At 42.8% G+C, this 16,213-nt stretch overlaps 1 pseudogene; it reads right to left on the reverse strand.

Annotated features, from left to right (window-relative positions):
* Window positions 1-4,681: 4,681 nt before the first annotated feature.
* The window catches only part of LOC101822990, a 43,267-nt pseudogene continuing 31,735 nt past the window's right edge, over window positions 4,682-16,213 (reverse strand).

Raw genomic sequence — 16,213 nt, forward strand, 5'->3', positions numbered from 1 at the left:
AATAATCTGTTTAAAAGGCATTCTATGCCATTGACTTAGTATTTTTCTTCATCTATGTGTATAATTTGAAAACATGTTTTTTCAAATATGATGATGATGATGATTATGTGTGTGCCAATTTTGGCAATATGTGTGTCTGTATATCACATATGTGCCTGGTATCAGATCCCCTAAACCTAGAGTTACAGGTGGTTGTGAGTCACAATATGGCAGCATGGAGTTTAACTGAGATTCTCTATACTAGTTGGTGGTAAAGTGGTGATTGTTGTTTCTCCTCAAATATCCATTATTCTTCCCCCCTCTATTCTACCACTGAGGGAATCCAAGGTAGGAACTCAAGGCAGGAATCTAGAGGCAGGAATTAAGGCAGATATCCTCCAAAAATTCTATGTATTACCCTGATACACTGGCCCACTCAGCTTGCTTTTTTATACACTCCATGGCCACCTGTCCAAGAGAGACATCACCTACAGCAGACTATGCCTGCTCACATAAATCAGTAATCAAGGAAATACTTCACAGATATGCCTGCAGGCCAGCATAATTAAGGAGATTGCTCAGTTGAGGTTTCTTCTTCCCAAGTGATTTTGCTCATGTCAAGTTGCCAAATATATACGTCACAGTTGGACCCTTCTCAGCTTGACATATAACCACATCACTATTAAATTATATCCTTTCCTATCTTGTTGATTTTTCAGAACTCACGTTAATATTACAATAGTGGAATAATTTAATAATCACACTGGAATAATTTAAAATTCCCACTATTAAAAATTCAGATTTTATAAGTTTCAAGTCTAAAAGTATCAAAATTCTCTTAACGATGGATTCTCATAAAATTAAAACAAGCTAAAAATAACTTTTTTATTCCAAAAGGGAAGAAGCAGTAAAGAGTTAAATCAGATCAAAGCTAAAACTGAATCCATTAGAGCAAATTGTTCATAGAATGATATTTGGAACTTACATATGACTCTCTGGACTCCAATGGAATGGAGAATACCCAATTCAAAAAATTAAAAGCAAACAAACAAACAAAGTCTTGATGAGGGGGCTGTAGTGTGGCCGAGTGAGTCATGCACTCACTCCAAACATCTTTCCAAACATCTTTTCTTGCAAGTCTTCCACACCTCTAGATTCTCTACACTGCAGATAATGGACCTTCACTTACATTCTTCTTGGATATCCTGGAGATGCCTTGTGCCATGGAGATCCTGCAACTTTGGATCTGCAACTTTGGTCCAGCAGTTCATAGATGAAGAGTATGTTAGGGTAAGATAACTCACAGCACTGGTTCTGGACCTGGGTGGAGACTGTGGTTTGCCTAAAACCTTTCCTCATCTAACCACCACTCAGGAAACCTCTGCATCACTGCTCCAGTTAGTTCACTCAATGCAGCAGGTAGAACGAAGAGTGTCCAATTATTCTGCTCTCATGGCCTGGAATCTGACTTACACACTTTTGGACCACAAGGGACAACTCCACTGTTTTCCCCATTTAAGGTGTCTGACCCAAAATCCCCATTGCTACAGTTGGTAAGAGCCTGACCATATCTTCTGCTCATATGGCCCAGAGGCTAACTCTCTCACCAGCTGAGGTGATACACTCTTAGGTGGGGAAGACATTTTTTCCCTCACCCTTGCCAACACAAGGTAGAAGAAGGGGGTTGAACTCAGTTCATTTGCTCTCACGCCTTTAGGCCAGCTCACCTGCACTGTCACAAACAAGGTCAGTTCTACTGTGCTGCTCAATTCACATGGCAGACCCACTTTCCCAAGTGCGGCAGTTGGGAAAGGACAGGTCCAGTTCTGACCAGTGGTGTAGATCGTGAAGGGTGGGGTTAAATCTGTGTTAACATATCCTATTTCAGTGATAACAGGAGCCACTGACATCAATGTAACCATGGCTGTGGCAGGGCCACAGATCAAGACATGGCCTTTGACAGTAGCTTAGGCATGAGGGACACAAGGATTGCTAGTGACAGCACTGGCCACTCAGATCTGTATGGACTCAGCAGAAGCACAGTCCTTGAACATGAACATTATCCTAGGTGATGGTCCAGACCCATTTCTACTTCTGTGTGGCCTTTGGTGGCAACAAAGACTCTGGAAATCAGCAAGGATCCTACCTGTCTTTTCAACGTGGACCCAGACACGGTCCTAGACTGAAGTCCAGGTCTGGATGTCACCATGGCAATGTTTACCAGTGCAGGTCACTCAGTTATGTATAGATCCAACAGCAACATTTTCCCAGATAGTGGGCCAGAGTCTAGGCATCTACAATGTCATTGATGTCAAGAGGAGCCTGAGTCAGTAATGTAGCCCCTGGGTGCAGCAGGGCCTTTGATCCACAATTGGCCCTCAGTAACAGTCCTTCTCCAGATGTAATTATGGTCCTAGGTACAGCACCTGCTTGTAAGACACACATGCCCTCTTTGTAGGCATGTCTCTTTGACACCCACATAGTCACAGGTATGACCCTGACTGTAGGTTGCTGCAAGGCCCTCACTGGTAAAAGGAGTCAAGTATATCAACAGGGATACCCACATCTGTGTCAGGGCCAAGGACAAGAAATGACACTTGGCAATAACCCAGTCAGGGACATCATCATGACCCCAGGTGGCAAGCAGGACAGGGATTTTTTTCATACTCACTTAGTAAATATTTTCATTTCCTGAGAGGCTGCATAGCCATACTTCTGTGTTTCTCATTAATTTGATGCACATGATCATTTCATGAAACGTGTATACAGAATGCTATATTATATGAATAACTAAATTTCTACAAGAATACAGTATGTATATTTTTTCCATAATGAAATGGCTATACACAGAGTTGGCAACACCATCCACATCCAAATATTCTGTAGCCCAAGCTGGGAACACAAGAGATCTGGGGTTACAGGAGAATTTGGGGCTACTAGAGGGAGACACCACATTTGACCAAAGAAATTGGTTTTTAGATAGAAGAGTTGGAAATTAATTTATAGTCATAAAATACTAAATAGGGACTTACAGGGAATATTCAATATAAGCAGTGAATAGATTTAGCAAAATACAAAAACAAAATGAAGAACAAATAAATAGAAAAATTCAAACCATAACAAAGAAATCCAAAAAAAAAAAAAAACAAGAGCAAACAAAACCAAACCCAAACTAAATAAACTAAGCTAAGCAGTATTCTCTTGTTACAGATGTAGCAGCACAGATCTACAGCCTGTGATGGCCTTGAAATCTTGGTAGGAAGGCAGTCAACAGATAGAAAAAGCCTTTTGAAAGCTAGTATAGCCATGTCTACCCTCCATGTAGCTGTACCCTCAAAGTCTGTTGAATGTCTAGGTTCTCAATAATTCTTGTCCCAGGTCTTCTGCATCTCAAACTCCTTTTTGATGCTTTCTTTTCCTTAGGAGTACTGAGTCAACAGACATCTGGGTCTTATTGGGGATGAGACACATGGAGGTCAGGTGTTATTTGCCTAACTGATGACTTCTCCTGAGGCCAAGATCTGAGGTTGTAGAATGTCATGATATCAAGGCTTCTTTGGCCTCCTCAGTTCTTTCAAGATCTGATGTATGAGAAGGAAAGGCAATCCTAGGTCGGCTGCAGACTGGAAAATAATCAGGACCTATTCACATTGGAAGCCAATGTCAAGAGCCCCTAGTCCCCACGGCAATGCTATGTTTACTGTGGATGGGAGGGAGTGGTGGTTCACTTGCCTGTGAGATTTAGTGCTCCTGCTGCAGCAGTTCTGTCTGTAGGAGGCTCTCATCCTGTGTCCCGCGCTACCGTCTCGCCAGCAAGAACGACGCGGGACACTCGGATTCTTTTGTAGTAAAGTTTTAATATATCTTGAGAGATAGATGATTAGCTTTTGAGAGGGAGACCCCAAGCTAAGAAACCCAGCCCCTTATATAAGCCTAGGAGCTCCGAGTGAGACGTGTAGAGTTAGGATTGGTGGTTTGCTCATCACCCCAGATGACGGGTGAGGCACAGCTTAAACGGTAAACTCCAACTGACAGCAGATGTCAGCGCCATCTTCTAATGGCGATAGCGATAGTGAGGGCGGCTCCTCACATCTCACCCTATTTATTTATTTATTTATTTATTTATTTATTTATTTATTATATCTAAACAATATAATAAAACTTCACCTCAAGTTATAAAATGTCTAATAGTACTAAAGGTTCTTGAGGCTTTTCCAGGACCCCTCAATATTGTATCAGATTCCTCTTATATGGTTAATACAGTTAATCTCCTTAAAATAACTAAAATAATAAAATCCTCCAACAGAGTTACTAACATCTTTCAAAAGATACAAGCTACCTTGTTAAATAAAAAATTTCCTGTTTTCATTACCCATGTCCAAACACATTCTGGACTCCCAGGTCCCATGTCCTTAGAAAATGACTTAACGGACAAGGCTACAAAGCTGGTGGCCACTGCCTTGTCTACCCACACACAAACAACAAAAGAGTTCCATCAACACTTTCATGTGACGGCTGAGACCTTGCGCCGTCATTTTGCTCTATCCAAAAAAGAGGCTAAAAAAATTGTTACTCAATGCCAAAATTACTACAAATTCTTACCTACTTCCCACGTGGGAATAAACCCACGTGACATTAGACCATTACAAATGTGACAAATGGATGTTACTCATATTCCCTCTTTTAAAAGGCTTCAATATGTTCATGTTTCTGTTAACACCTGTTCTGATGTAATGTTTGCCACACCCCTAACAAAAAAAAAGGCCTCATATGTGATTCAACATTACCTTGAGGCCTAAAGTGCTTAAAAAAAACCCAAATTTTTAAAAACAAACAATAGACCAACATATACCTCTCAAAAATTCCAACAGTTTTGGGGGTTTTTTGGAAGCCTCTATTTTTTTTATTGTTTTTTTGAAATTGGTTTTTATATTTTTGAGGGCCCTGGGACCATGGGCCCCGTGACCCGTTTTTTGATTGGGGTATCTTGGGTTTTTAATAGGGGGCAGAAGCCTCCCTTTTATATCTCGGACTGACCTGTACTCATTAGTCCTATGATAACCTTTACCACAACGATGGTAAAGCTTTAGTTTTTTTGTTTTTTTAGGGGATTGACAATCTTTTTTAAGGTGTCCCATTTTTTTACAATTAAAACAAGCTTTTTGACTAGATAAATTTTTACGCCTGTGTGTTTGTAAAATGGTGGCAGCTAGTCCTGTATTGGTTAGGGGTCCCCCCAGCTCCCTGTACACTCTGAGCCAATCTTGTAAACCTTTGCTTTTGCGAGGGGCGATAGCCACTCGACATTCCTGGGTTGCTTGTTCATAGACAAGTTGTTTAATTAGGGGCATAGCTTGTTTTGAATCACCAAAGATGTGACCGGCGGCCTCGGTCATTTTGGCCACAAAGTTTGAAAATGGCTTTTGGGGTCCTTGGACAATCTTTGTAAGGTGTCCATTGGATTTTTTCCTTTTTGTGAGGGCCTTTTATGTTTTAATAGTGGTGGCCGACACCTGACCATAGACGCCCCAGATGTAGTTGGTTTGATTAAGGGCATGTTGACCCTGACCTGTTAGTATTTTAAATGTTTACTGTTTTTGATTTTTATCTTTAGTTGTGGCATTAACTCTAGCTTGTGTCTGGGCTGTATCATACCAGAGAGCCTTTTATTTTATGTATTGTTTTATGTTGGGAAGTATTGTTTTTACTGTTGTCTGTCAGTCAGTGGGAGTTATGGCAAAATTAGTAAGCCTTTTTACCTGTATTGTGGTAAAGTTAGTATTGACCCCATAATTACGAACGGATTTGGTCAATTTTTTTATTTGATTGTAATTTATAGGGGTATGTACTCTTTTGTCTTTTATATTTTTGAATACTGGAAAAGTCATTTGTATTTTTTTTTGTTTTTTTAAAGGTAAAAAGGAGTCAGTACCAGTATTTAGCCAAAGCTCATACTGCGGAGGCGCCGAGGGGCGTGAGCCCGCCGGATTTATAGGTGGTGGCCTCACATTTATTTTTGTTTTTAGTGGCCGGTGTCTATTAGGGTGATATCTTTTTTTTTTCATACCGTGTCACCTCCTCCTCTAGACCACGTTTTTTGTTAGAATCCATAGTGTTAGAATCGGAATTATCTAGTTTTAAGGCTTTTAGCTCTACTGTAGGGTATAGGCTAGATTCTGGCTTTTTCTTTTTCTTAGATTTGTTAGGGGGTGAATGATCACTCCCTTTTTTTCTCCCCCTTTTTTAACTTTTTGGGGAGGGCCTTTTTTTTTAGACATGTCTTTTTTTTGTGAGCTCCCATTTTTTAACTCCGTTTAGTTTTTGACATGTTATCTTGAACTTTCTCTAAGGTTTTCTGACTTTCTACTATAGTAGGGTGACAGGCCTCATCCTCCAAGCAGTTTTTAACTAGCGTTTAAATGGCTTTGGTACCTAAGTGGAGATCTCCTTTTGTATGCTTTTTGTCTAGTTCTTTACCTAGTTTGTTTTATGAGGCCACAGTGAGGGACCCAGAACAAGTATACCATGGTGCCACTCTATCTACCTCCTTTACAAAATTTTGAAGTGTTTGTGGTGTAATTTTGAGATCTCTTTGTTTTAGCACAGTCTGTAGGGCAGTAACCACTGACTGTGACAACCCCATCGCGCTAGCGGCTTATCTAAAAATCCGCGCTCAACTCCTTTACCAGACTGACAGCACCGTTTTGTCAGCACCAGCCACGATGAAGAAGGAGGACAAACAGGACTAGTACCAAAGCCTCCATTGACCCGTCCCACGGTGATGACAAACTAAGGCCAAAGTCGAGAAAAGGGGTGTTCAGGATAAAGCATACCTCTCTGAACTTATGTCCCTGTAGTTCTGAATCCGCCCCGTCTTCCGAGGGGTCTCCCGCGGCGCCGGCGATGTTGAAAAGTTCCCGGGTTTCGGCACCAGATGTCCCGCGCTACCGTCTCGCCAGCAAGAACGACGCGGGACACTCGGATCCTTTTGTAGTAAAGCTTTAATACATCTTGAGAGATAGATGATCAGCTTTTGAGAGGGAGACCCCAAGCTAAGAAACCCAGCCCCTTATATAAGCCTAGGAGCTCCGAGTGAGACATGTAGAGTCGGGATTGGTGGTTTGCTCATCACCCCAGATGACGGGTGAGGCACAGCTTAAACGGTAAACTCCAACTGACAGCAGATGTCAGCGCCATCTTCTAATGGCGATAGCGATAGTGAGGGCAGCTCCTCACAATCCTGGGCTGAGGCTGGTTCCAACTCAGACTGGAGATTTTTTGACCTAGAGTAGGAAGGCAGTTAAGGAACAGGCCTGGTAGGGACCTGCCCTGTCAGCTATTCAGCTCTGTTAAGCTGGACACTCAGCGTGAGATTTCAGCTGTGGTTATTCCCTGCAATCCCCAAGGGAGAAGGGTCAGAGTGCACCTGGGCCTGGATTTATTCAGCTTCTAAAATCTGCTGGAAGATGAACTGATAATCACACTGTGCTGGGAGAGGAAATACATCCTATTTCTCTAGTTGTCTGGAAGTATTATTTTTAAAGAAAATGAAAGCTTAGCATTGTCTGAATATCATTTTAGGACAGATATGCATGTCCTTCATTAGACACCATGTGAGTGTGAGAAGCCATGGAACCTGAATGTTGACCCACTAGGGAGCCTATAAAATAAAAGCTTTGAAGGTTATAATTATTTCTACAATACAAAAATGTGCCTGGGTTCAACTCACAACCCCTAAATATTCTTATAAACAGAAAACTCTTTTCTCAGGAAAGGGATGCACACCACAGAGAGCCTGTAATCTGAAGGCGTGAGCTGCATGAAGATCTGCCCAAAGATATGAACTTCTCTTTAATGGTGATGTTCTGGGCGGAAACTAAAGTGGCAGCAGCACACACTGTCCTCCACAACTAAACCTACTTCTTCTAGGTTTAGGAATACCATAGGGAGATTTGTGGAGACACACAGGGGACAGCATTCTGAGATGAGAGCAGAGACCTCAGAAAAGAATAGGGGAGAAAATCTTGTTGACTGGGACCGCACAATACCCTGAGGTGTTCTTTCCCTCACTGTGGCTGAGAGTCATCCAGATAGCAAAATTCCCAAAGAGGACAGTGATCCAGGTACTGGTGACCTACATGGTTCTAAGGGTTCCTCATAGCTTGGGCTCTGACCTTATCTCTAAGACACTGAAGAGATGCTCCATCTTTTCTGCCAAGGCCCGTTTCTGGGCAATAAGCTCTTTCTGCTTCAGCAGGTTCTTCAGTCTTTCATCCAGGTTTTCTACTTCCTGTTCATTAGAAGATAGTGTTTTCAGTGGAGGGTTGCTCACACACATGCACACACATAAACTCATGAGCACAAGTACATGTAAGCATACATGCAAGCACACTGTAATACAATAACATGTTTAGTTTATCAGTTAATGCTATTGGTAAGGAGCAAAAACCAGGGATACTATTGAGAAGAAGGTAAACTTTACTTGGATGAGAGAGGACACATTGGGCATAAGAGATAGGCATCTCAGTCATTGAAGTGTCTATCTTGTAAACCTAATGCACAGACAGGTGGAACTGTGGGGTCCTGGCCTGTTAGCCAATCCTGCTTAGGAAGTTCCCCAGGCTGTGCAGTATAGGAATGTACCCCATCACAAGGGCACTGAATGGTGGTGGACCAGCCCACTGGTCTTGTTCACTGCTTTCTAGTTGTCCCCAAGGTGAACAACTTCCTCCAAAAGGAGCTCCTTTTAGGACAGATTGTGTCACTTCAGTACCCAAAGAAATGAGCTCAGGGAACTAGAAAATCTGCACAACCAGATCCTAAAGAAACAATTCCTACCTGTATGGTGATTTTGTCAGGGATTTTTTGAGTAAAAAAGTCTGTCTATGTCTGGACGAAATGATTGCACATATTATTTCATGCTGAACAATATTCAATGGAAGGACTCAAACTCATTGTACTTTCTCATTCATCGATGATGGTCATATGGAAAGATTCTACTTTGAGGCTACTCTGAGGAGTGAGGTTACAACCCTGATGTCCCCTAGCTTCTCTGTGGACACCTACTTCATATTGTGAAATCACTTGGACACCTGGGAACTGAAGTTTCCTTGCTGGTAAATTGTGTGTGGCTTCTCATTGTACTACATCATTTTACACCGGCAGCCATGTCTGAGGTCCATTTCTGGCAACCCTCAATGAGGCTGATTTTAACCCTGATTGAACAACTTTGAAGAAAAGCAGTTTTGAGTGCTGCAGACACAGCACATGGTGAGTGCTTTAGACCATCATGAGCCTAAGTGGGGTGCACTGAGACTCCATTCTCACCCCACAGCATGGCTATGGGACTTCTGCTGAACTGAGATGCAGCTGGAAGTACAGTGCAAGTCACAGTCTGTCAATGAATGAAATCTAATCCAAGCTCCAAGGCCAAGGTTAACCGAGCCAAGGTTAGGCAAAGTTGGAACGAAAATGATATCAGGCAATGCAGATGAGGAGAAAACAGGGTACAGAGAAGACAGAGTGAGCCCTCTCACCATTGAGTGTGCAGTCACCATTCACCCAGAGCAGAGAAGGGGCACAAACACTCAGCAAGTCTTTCCTACCTCTCAGACACATTGTTGTGCTGAGGTGACCTCTTCCTCACCTTCCCATACCACATTCCTTTGGTTTGCCTCAAAGACTATTCTTTCATATAAATTTTCCTCTCTACAATACCAGAAAACCCATGAATTACAATATTTTTTGTGATCTTTGGTTTTAGAGAGCTGAGTGGACATATAAAAAGATGGGCAACAGTATACATTATTTGATGAAAGCAAAGTGAGCAGGCACAGTGCTTTGTCAATAAAGTTGGATTCCATATAATTAAATGTGTTTCCTGACCTGAATAAGTAACAATACAAATATTCAGAAATACACACTCACACACAAGTGAAAACATCAATGCATGCAAACACATACTTGCACATATAAGGATCCATATTAATGAACAACCACACAAGCACTTATCACTACACATGCAGGAAACATGGACAACACAACACTCAGTTACTCATGGGCACATATGCCCACACAAAGGGACACTAACTTTTCAATAACAGACAGCAGACACAGACACACAAACATAGATGCCACACACAGAGATGAATAGAAATAAACAACAGCATACACACACACACACCCACACACACACACACACACACTATGACCACAGAAGGCCATAGAGAAGACTGATGCCTTTCAGAACCTTTTCTGTTGCAGGTGAAGGTAGTGGGTCCTTCCTTCTGTCTAAAAGACTCTTACATTTAGCTAGGCTCTGCTACCCTGGTCTGCACTTAATTTTCCTTCTATGAAGTTTACCCATATTGAGACTCACTGATCCCACAGTTTCCAAGTTGGTGTATCATAGTCTCTTCACAAAAACTACTGGCTCCTCCCTAGAAGTCCTTGATAGCTCAAGTGAAAGAAAGTGACTCAGGGTCAACACACAGGAAGTGTTAAGTAGATTACAGTGCATATCATATGAATTGAGCCCAAATGTCAGTCACAAGGAGGCTACTGACATCACCTGCAGTACTTTTCAGGAATGCAGCACTCTGCACAACTATGAGAGGGAATCTGTTCTAAGATGCAATCACGCCCACATGATAATTAGCAACACAATGCCAACAAGGAGATGCACTGTGGGATTCCATGTTGTGAAGCCAATGAGACTAATCAGACATTTCTTCTTCTATTATATCTGTGCAGTGAATGGAAGGAATGCTACTTTTCATTTTTAAAACATCTGTATTATTTTATATTTTCTGTTTAATACAGAAAACATTAATTCAAAAACAAGTGTAAAATGAAGAGAGAGCTCCTACATCCTTCTTCTTTCTGAACTATTGTAACTTGCCACAGTTAGAAGAGACAAAGCAAGATAGATGATCACCCTTGGAGGACACAGTTAATCCAAAGAGTGAGGGTCAGCCCAATTAAACAAGAGAAAATTTCAGATTCCCTGAGAGCCCTGGGCTCAGGGGAATAAGGGAAAGAGCAACTGAGCACAACACCACATGTCATTATCTAGTTTGCAGTCACACCCACCAAAGTACACACCTACACATGCATGCATCACACAAATACCACATAAACCATATGTGAGCAGAAAAAATTGAAGGGGACAGCATGCTGAATGAACAGTTGAATTTAGATTATGTACATCCAGAGTTTCAAAGAGACCCACAACAGAAATTTCTAGAGCAGCACACAGCATAGTCAAAATATGTTGAGGTGATTAGACAAAATGTCCTCTTGAAGACTCAATTCTGTCACCTCACCTCAGCCTGTGAAAGTTCTCGCACATCTCTGGTCAACAAGTCAGCTCCATACTGGATGCATCAGGGAGAACTGTCTAGCACCACCCACAGAAAACAGGGCTGACAAGATGATATTCAGGTCTGTCAGTTTGAACAAAGAGTTGAGAAAAGGGAAGAGAACACATTGGGATGCAAGAAGAAAGGAGGACACCACACCCCTAGAGTTGACAGTGAGAACCACTCACTTGTCATTGGCACTTGGATCTAGTCCTTGCAAGCTGCTTCCTACCTGTGATTTTATGAGACCCCTGAAAAGCAAATGAGCCACAGGCCCTGACCTCATCCATGAAAGCTCTGTACCAATCCCTAAGTAGCTCCCTCCATAGCAGCCATCCTGATATAATGGCATGTAGATGTGATATATGATTGGCTCATCTCTCTGAATGTACTGTGGATTCTAGCAGAACAGGAGAGTTTGCTTTCCAATCATTCAATGTCTTACCAGAGGATAATTCTATAGATAAACTTGTGATTACAGAAATGAATAATTGGATGGCATTAGGTGGAAGAAATTGGGTGAGTGCATGGTTACATGGTTGTTTCTATGTTCATAGTGGGACATGTGGACTGTGTGCCCCTACTGCCTCAGTCTACCTGATGCTGCTCAGCACAGGGAACACAGATCTTCTCCTGGACCTCCTTAAAGAGATTCTTCACCTCCTCACAGGTCTCTCTCAGTGCAGTCTGTTCCTGCCAGAGCTGTCTCTTCTCCATTCTCAACTCATGGACGTTGTTTTTCACCTGAGTCAAATCTCGTAGGATCAGGCTATGGAGGTAACTGAACAAACATCCAAAAATGGTAAGCCCCAGCCAGTCTCCATTTGCCACCCATGTCTCCAAATACAGCCCCGCAGCAAAGCCCCAGTCTGCCAGACAGCCCAAGACTGGAACTCACAATTAGCCAAGTCAGCATTATTCAGAGGCAGACAAATCAAGAGAATAAGCAAATTCCAGAAATTTTCAAACCACATTTCAAAACTCTGGTGAGAAAAGCTATACTCTGCCACTGAGAAGGGATGAAGCCCACGCCTGTGTTTACCTGTTCATGGTATTGGGAAAGCATCAACAGTAGAGGGTAAACACTCTCTGGCAGAGGGCAAAAGTCCCAACAAGAGTAAATTCTGTCTACAGATACCATCTCTTTGGATCCACACCAGAGCCTAAGAGTCCCTGAACTGCCTGGTATCCCCTTCATGGTACAAATCATTTTTGAATGTAGGGACTCCTATCTAGGACATCACTAGGAGGGCCTCAGTGTCTTTCCGCACTTAGGAAAAAATTTGAAGAGGCACATGTCTATGGGCCAAAAGGGAGTTGATGTTAAAAGCCAGACAGGCAAGGACAAGCCCTCACTTTGACTCAAAAACAAAGAGAGCAGAATAAGCCCCTCACAAAATATATCAGGCACTTACCTGTAGGATTCCTTCTCCTCAGTCAGCTGCTTGCACTTGTTCAAGGCATCACTGATCTCCAGGGGCAATTTCTGAAGGTCTGACATCACCTGCTTATGGTCCTTTTTCATCATCTCAAAAGAATTCAGCCTGGGGTAGGGCATGGCCCCAGGAGAAAAGAACCCCATGAACAAAGGTCTCATGGATCACATGAAACTGGGCTGTCCTAGATACCACAGTGGATGCCACAGCCTGACACATATACTCTGGGACCTCCTGGAGTTTATTATACTTCCTATTCTGCTTCCAGGCTAGAATAGGCAGGGGATCTAAGGGGTTATCCAAGGCTGCACCAGCACCCTCTCTGGGCTTGGAGCTATTGGTTAGCTCTTTAAGACGTCCCTAGGAGTCTGGACCCACCAAACATTTGATAACATTTCTCCTATATTCAGAACAGGGATTCTCATTTCTGTGTGCCTATTGGTACACAGAGGACCAGAGCACACAATCAGTATTTCCAGGGAGGAGTCACAAAGTCAGGGTAGATTTATAAACTCTAGAGGGCATTCCAATGTTACACCAAGGTGAGCACAGTGACCAGGAGATACACTGATCAAAGTGTGGCTACCTGAGCTAAGAAGTGGCATTCCTGGAAACTGTGAGACTGGCAAAACTTCAGGCCATGCCATTATCACCAGGCTCCCAGGAGAACACACACACTCTCTCTCTCTCTCTCTCTCTCTCTCTCTCTCTCTCTCTCTCTCTCTCTCTCTCTCTCTCTCTCTCTCTCTCTCACACACACACACACACACACTCACACACATACTCACACACACAAACTCACGCACTCACACACACACTCACACACACAAATACACACACACACACACACACAGCTTCTACACTCCCCTCACGAACCATCAGGATGCCCATTAAATGCAAGGAGTGGCAGTGTCTAGTGTATAAGCAAGAAACCATAGAGGAGTAGTGATGAGATTCAGGCCTTCCAATCACAACCTGAAATGGATGAATGTGATCAGGCCCCTCAAGCTGCTACCAGGAGCTTTCATCACACAATCATCTGCTCATTGAGTATGAAGAGTACACACAAACTCACATGCATAGTGTGTCCCACAAGCCAGCACCTGTCAAGTCCTTTTTAAATGCATGTTGAGGGCTCACACACTACTGTCCCTGTCCCCAGACACTGACTCAGGACACAGGCTCTGCTTTTCATTTGCAGGAAGCAGAGGAGCCTGTGCCCACATCTCAATACTACCCAGATTCACAGTTCTGCTTCTCTGATGCACTAAGGAAAATTAGTTTAGGCACCAGGACACACTGAAGCAAGAAGCCTTGCTTGACACTATGGGGTCATGAAGGTCAGCAGAAAACTGGCAGTAATGACTACCTGTTGTTCAAATTTTTCTTGGTGTAACTGGCCAGGATTGTTCTCAGCTCAATTTGCTCATATTTTTTATGCTGTAGCTCAATGGTAAGTTCCTCCGACTTCTCCATCTGCCGGTCTTGCTCAGTGAAGGTGAAGTGTTGGGATGGTGCCTCCCCAGTAGTTCCTGCAGGTAGATAAAGACGAGCGAACTGGAATATTTGAATGGCATAGGGCCAGGAGAGTCTATGCTGAGGACTAAGTAGAAGCCCAAGGAAGAGGAAATGGTAGGGACCCAGTGGAAGCCCCAGAGAACAGGACAACTATGCTTACACAGGTTTTCATGAGCTATGACTCTGACTTCAAACATCATGGATAGTCAAGTGCCTCATTCCCTGATTCAGTCCCCTGTCCCAGGATTGCATAAGCTGACCCACCAATGTATATTTGGTGGACAGTGTCACCTCATATTTCATGTTGTGCATATAAGTCCTGTTGTGCCTAGAGCTTAGCAGCACCAAGTGCTAATCACATGTGTCCAGAACAAAAGCATCTGAATATCTGAGGCCTTGGTGCATGGACAGGGGAGTTTCCCCATTCATATTAGCATCAGATTCCCATGGAAACTAGATTGAAGGGTAGCAACACCCCACCTTGAATGGCACACCTCATTAGTCACTCCTTTAGACCTGTTGTCCTTCCTTTCCTCTCAGAATGAGATTAAAGATCTCACAGAAAAGCACCAGTAGTTTTAGCAGTTCATGGCTCTATCACTCTAACCATCAGAAACATTAACGCTGGGCCTGCTCTGATGTAACCCAGAGAAGCAAGATAAGCCCATTGCTTCCCAGATGCTCCCAGATATGAGCCCCCACACTGGAATACATATCTCAAGTTCCACATCTTCCAGGAAACTCCCTATCCACTTACAAAGACTCACTGTGACTTCCTCAGAACCATTTATTTCTCCATGTTTTACACTGAGACTGAAGGTCACCTTCCTTTTGCCTCCCTTGGGCTCCCCATTTTCATAGTTCTCTCTCCCAAGCACACAATTCAAGCATACCAACACGTCTATGGAACCTGAAAGTATACCCCACAGTCACTTGGTGTTCCCAGAGGACTGGTGAGATCACAGGGAACACCAAAGTCTCTCCACAATACATTACAATAGTCCAGAGAAGGGACTAATAGGGTCACTAGAAGTCCTCACCTACCTACCAAATAGATCTGCAATTCACAAGAAGCCATAGTGCTCTTCCCAGGGAGTACCCCAGATACATAAGGGAAGACCTTCACCAACTCCTCATTACATATCAGAGATCTCTCTCTCTGCTTCACTAGACTAAATTCACTACTTCATTTATGGAAGTTGAAGACTCACTTCCAAAAACATCCCAGGAAATGGCTCATCCTTTTCTAGAGATCTCTAATAAATAACAGGAGAAAATAAAGTTTTCTAGGTAAATAATTCAGGATGGTGGGGAGGAAAGTTCAATCCCCTGAAGTCATAAAGCACATTGTGGAGAATCCGCATGGCTGGTACAATATGTTTACATAGTGTGATTGCAGTCGTCCTGTGAGAACAAGGTAAGTCCCATAATTGATGAAAATTACATCAAAACTTTCAAGCCCATGTGAGTTATCACATAAGTGATCAGTCTGTGAAAGGTCAGGCTAGAGTCACTAGTCACTGGGACTTCCAAGTGAGCCCTTAACACAAGAGATAGAACTACCAAGAAGAATGATGGTGATCCATTCCTGCACTACTGTTTTAGGAAAGATGTTATTGAGAAGTCACAGAGAGATATGCAAAGGAATTCTCAGAAAATCTATTTTTGTCATATACATGGGGATGTATGCAGAGAGTCACTGCAATGGTTCTTTTCCTAGAGCTACAAAAGAGACAAATTCCTTGATCACGAGTCTCCTGTTAAAATGTCCATGTCCTTAGGAGAGGGGACACAGCATGTTTAAAATACAATATTCATTGGAGCATGAGAAGAACAGGCAGATATCACAAGAGGAGAATCCTTGTCCCTAGTCCTTTCCCAGAGCCCCACTTCACACTTTTGAATTTACTGGGAGTGCAG

This window comes from Mesocricetus auratus, unplaced genomic scaffold, assembly GCF_017639785.1.
Source record: "Mesocricetus auratus isolate SY011 unplaced genomic scaffold, BCM_Maur_2.0 contig_7494_pilon_obj, whole genome shotgun sequence".
Taxonomy (NCBI): Eukaryota; Metazoa; Chordata; class Mammalia; order Rodentia; family Cricetidae; genus Mesocricetus; species Mesocricetus auratus.